The following is a 5,484-nucleotide window of genomic DNA, read 5'->3' as shown; positions in this document are numbered from 1 at the left end:
ATGTGATAGCTCTAATGTTCGATATGATTGAACACAATCTTACATCTTCATTACTTCAATAAGTAGAAAAAATGATTTTGAACTTGATGAGATTTAGTTGTTTGCTCGGATTTATCACTAAATTCTTTAAGAGAGTTAATAATAGTGTTACATCTATCATGGTTGGCTCTAGAAAATAAAGTGAGGTCATCAACAAAATAGAGGTGAAATATTCTAAAACCATATGTAGAAGTTCGAATGGCCATCTTTCTAAATCCTAATGGATAGTATTTCTATGCACCAATTGTATAAGTTTGTGATATATTTATTGTGTTATAGCATAGCTTTATTATATTATTTTGTTTCAGTACAGATAGTGATCCTAAAAATTTCAAAAGAGGACCTATAGTTAAGAAAAAAAGAATCAAAATTTGATCAAACAAAATAAGTGGCCAAAATGGTATCCATAGAGCAATGCGGTCGACATTCCTTGCCCTTTGCCCACACAAAGTTTGAAGTTGGAGGCCACACAATACAATCTGCATTCCTTAATTATATACGGACTGCAATCCTGGAATGCGACCAAGAAGGAAATCGATTGAAAGGAATTTAGCAATTGTTTGCAATAAATTTTAATGTGACAAAAAATAAATTGCGATCACAATAAAATAAGTAGAAACATAACTTTATTGATCAAGATATAGCGGGTACAATTCTATTGATCCCTCAATTCTATCTTGATTCTACTTGTAAGGATCCCAAAATGAACTAAGTGAATCTAGAGCCTAACATGAGTGTCATGAGTTAATAAGGTCTTAAAATGATGAACATAAGTGTTCGAAGTCAGTTAGAGAAGTTTGGAAGTGAAATGTTCAGGACGTCCGGAAACTAGTCTAAGTCAAATCAATGTGACATAGTGTTTTGTAGTAGAGTTTTGGGGTATGGTATGAGGGTGAAATTAAGTATCAATGGTTCCTACAAATAGAATGACATGTAAAGGGTCAAAAAGATCGAGTTCGAATGTTGGCCTAGAAAGTTGCCGGGCAACCTAGATATGGAGGCTGTTGCGCGTCTCGCAGCCAACACTCAAAGGGTAATTTTTGCCCTGCGACGTGGGGCAATCGCGAACCATTCCGTCTCAAATTAATTTCCAGAACCAAGATGTGGCGGTGACCCTGCGACGCGCAATGACTTCCCAGATTTGGTCACGTCGTTTTAAGTCAAATTAGAATTGGTTAAATGGACCAATAGTTGCAGGGATCTTTTTGGCACTTTAGGGATTAATCATTGGCGGTTATTATAGGGGTTTGAAGTGTATTTAATCAGTACAATAGTCATTAAGACTCTAGACTCCAAATGGAACCCTCCTTCTATAAAACTCTCTAAAGAACACCATTGAAGAAAAAGAGAAATTAGAGACAGCTTTTAGGACGAAACTCACCAAGGTTTCAAGCTGGGTTTAAGACTCTAATCTAAGGTATGTGAAGCTTATTCATTCCTGGAGGATTCTTCCATCCATGAAGTCCCCCTAATTTCCCTTAATTATGATGTTTTCTTTGTCTTCTACACTTAGAGATGAACAAGTAGGGGAACAAGTTCTCTCACATAGATGGATGCTTGGTTGACCTAATAACCTAAAATGACTCAAGACATGATGAACTATAACAACTTGAAATTGTATTGAATAGCCTCTTCTTGTTTAGTTGACTTGGTAAGATAAGACCAATGTGTGTTAGCTTGAGATGCTAGGCCTCATGATAGATTTAAGTGATGAATCTCATGATAGCTTGGGATAATGGAAGTAAGTTCTCTCATGTTTAGCTAGGTCATGTGTTACTAAAATGCTTGATAATGTTATTTTGGGAATGGTGGTTCTCATGATAGCTTGGCATTGACTACTGTAGCTCTCCTAATATTATCTTGAAGTAGCATGACTAGAGTTCCTTCATAATAGCTTGATTTGGTTAGGCCTAAACCAATTCATGATAGCTTGAGGGGAAAAGACTATACTCTCCTAATGATAGCTTGACTTGTATGCAAAGTGCATTTCATGAAATAGCTTGAGAGTACTTTCTCATGATAGCTTAGGGTTGAGGATTCATGCTCCCCTATGATTAGTTTGCATTTACATGATTTGTTGCATGATGGTTATGATGGGTGTTTCCTTCATTAGTTAGCTTGGATTAGGTTGGTCTAGAGAAGTACTTAGTGTGGATGGTAGTATGGGATGCTATCCATGCATTGCACAAGTATGACTCGAAGATACCTATGATATGACCCCCTATGATATGTAGTTTAGCTTGGGTAGTTGCTATGGTTGCTTTCCATGACATGATTGGCTTAAGATGATTGTTCCTTGTCAATACGAAGTAGGTCTACTAGAGACTTGTAAACTAAAATGAAAGGGAATAGGGTGACTTCAAAGATTGATCTGATAATTGCTTAAGTAAGGTAGTAAATTTTTTTCTTTCTATAGTGGAGATAGTCGCACGTAATGACAGATCACGGCCATATTATTAAAAGCTTATGGTAAGAATGGGTTTCGTGTGTGTTTTGAGGCGACCTAGGAGAATAGTGCTCATATGTTATGATGAATATAGGTCTTAATTATGATGGCGTAGTATGACCAAAATGATCAAAGATATGTACTTAACTTTTGTAGTAGTATGGGATGCTACCTTAGCCTTGCACAAGTATACTTGGAGGTGGCTTGTGAAGTAGTTCATTTGAGTAAGAATGACAATAAGTTAAGTATGAACTCTTATATGCTTTATGAGTTTTTATTGTGCTTATGTCTTTATCTCTTATGATTATATCTATTATTGACTGACCCTTTGAGATATATTATGTTTGGTATGATAGTTTCCATACTTGGTACATTTTGTACTAACACATATTTTTCCTACATTCTAATTCAATATAGGGTCTTGAGGAGATTTAGATTGCTTTCAAGGGTAGAGTTTCCAAGGCTTGTCAAGTAGTGAAGATTCGTGAGTCATCGTAGCATCCGAGGAAACCACCACTATGATGTCTTTTATGTTTTTTCTATGTTTAGACTTTCATGGTTCGTGACCTAAGACTATTGTACTCATGATGTCATCAATGATTATTGAGACGTATGTTAGAAGTTTTATGAAATGATTCCACATTATGTTTTGAAAGAAAAGATTTAATTCTATACAACTTTTCATTTATATGCAAAGAATGATGTCTAAGGGCTTGTACAAGACCTCTGAGAGGTCAAGTACGCGTGTTCCGACTTGAAGGATACACTAACTTCTAGGGTGTACTTTGGATCATGACAAACTTTGTATCAAAGAGTAAGGTTATGAAATGGTCATAGAATGTCTTCAAACCACGTCTAGTAGAGTCTTATTCATCGGTGTGAGTCGCGACACATCTATGGTAGGAGGCTACGAGATGCTTAGCAATGTTTCACTTCTTTATTCTTCAAGTCATGTCGTAGAGTTTCTCTTGACTAAGCCCTTCTTCTAATGTTTGCCTGTGATTTTGTCCCAGTTATGGATAACACTATGGCTAATTCTATAAAGGAATAAGATGACCATGAGGATCAAGAGGTTCCTCCCCAAGGGAATCAAGTTCCTAATGCTCCTCAAGTGGATAATGTGACTCTAGAGGAATTTAGGACTTCTATGAACTTGTTGGCTCGAGCCTTGATGGCCCAAGCCAATAGTGAGGCGGTGGAAAACTCTATAGGGGGAATATGTGCTTATAGAATTACAGAATTCTTGAGGATGAACCCTCTGGAATTTAGTGGATCCAAGGTAGAGGAAGATCCAAATGGTTTTATAAAAGAGGTTTATAAGACTCTTGCTATTATTAGATTGACCGTAGCTAGCCGCTTATCAATTGAAAGGTGTAGATCAAGTTTGGTATGAGAAATGGAAAGATTCTAGGCCGGTAAGGGCGGATCCCATAGAGTGAGATACTTTTAAGTCGGCTTTCTTTGATAGGTTCTTTCCTAGGGAATTAGAAAGGCTAAGTTATGGGAATTCATAAACCTCAAGCAAGGCAAGTTGAGTGTTAAGGAGTATGCCTTGAAGTTCAATCAATTGTCTAAGTATGCTCCAAGCTTGGTAGCAAACCCAAGTGACTTGATGAATAGGTTCATGACGTGGGTGTCCGAACTAGTGGAATAAGAGTGTCACATGGCAATGGTTGTAGATAATAAGTATATCTCCCGGCTAATGATGTTTGCTCAACAAATAGAGGAGTCCAAGTTTAAGAATGAGAGAAAGAGAAGTAGGGTGAAAAATGAAGGGTCCGATGCACATGGTTGTTCTAAGAATCGACAAAACTCTTCCGAAAAAGGCTAATGTAGTACACCTAGGTATGAGAAAAGTAATGAGTATTCCCGACCTACTTGCCCTAGGTGTGGCAAGAAACATGAGGATGGGTGTTTTGCCGGTAGAAATGGTTGCTATGAGTATGGTGACAGTGGTCACATGATTAAATATTACCATAAGGCAAATGCTAATGTGAGAGAAGGTAAGAAAGTTGCTACTAATCAGGTGGATAATGTTCCTCCAAAGAGGAATCATCTCTATGCTCTCCGATCCAATAGTGATCCCAAAGAATCTCCTTAGGTCCCTCTTCGGTATGTGTTTCTTTAATAATTTATGAAAATTTTCAGAATTTGCTTTGATTATAATATGATTTGTGATTTTGTTATTTTCCTAAGGATGATGAATTGATGTTACAAAGACATGTGTAGCTTATTCCCAAGTGGGGGATAAAAGTCCTTTTTCATGAGGTCTTTACATGGTATGTGTAGTTATATCTAGCTTGAACTTGAATTGTTTCCTTGATTTGGGTATGTGCATTTAGGTATAATGCATGTATGATGGGATGTTAGTATAGAATTTTTCCTTTAAGAAGTGTTTAAGAAGGTGTTATTCGAGGATGAATGTTTATCAAGTAGGGGATATTGTAAGGACCCCAAAATTAACTAGGTGAATATAGAGCCTAGATTGAGTGTCATGAGTTAATAAGGTCTTAAAAATGATGAACATAAGTGTTAGAAGTCAGTTAGAGGAGTTTGAAAGTGAAATGTCCAAGACATCTGGAAACTAGTCTAAGTCAAACTAGTGTGTCGTAGTGTTTTGTAGTGGAGTTTTGGGATATGGTATGAGGGTGAAATTGAGTAACTATTGTTCCTACACATAGACTGAACCCCGGGGACCACCCTAAGGCTCCCCAAAGAGAAGCAAATGTTGGCCTAGAAAGCTGCAGGGTAGCCTAGATACGGAGATTGCTGCGCGTCATGAAGCCAGTATTCAAAGGGCAATATTTCCCCTGCGACGTGTGGAAATCGTGAAACATTCTGTCTCAAATTAATTTCTATAACCAAGATGTAAAGGTGACCCGCCGACACGCACTGACTTCCCAGATTCGGTCGCGTCGTTTTTAAGTCAAATTAGAATTGGTTAAATGGTCCATTAGTTGGCGGGATCTTTTGGAAAATTTAGCGATTAATTATTGGTG

The sequence above is a fragment of the Solanum lycopersicum genome, chromosome 8 (assembly GCF_036512215.1).
Source record: "Solanum lycopersicum chromosome 8, SLM_r2.1".
Lineage (NCBI taxonomy): Eukaryota > Viridiplantae > Streptophyta > Magnoliopsida > Solanales > Solanaceae > Solanum > Solanum lycopersicum.
The sequence above is the reverse complement of the archived record's forward strand: the minus strand, read 5'-3'. Positions refer to the sequence as shown.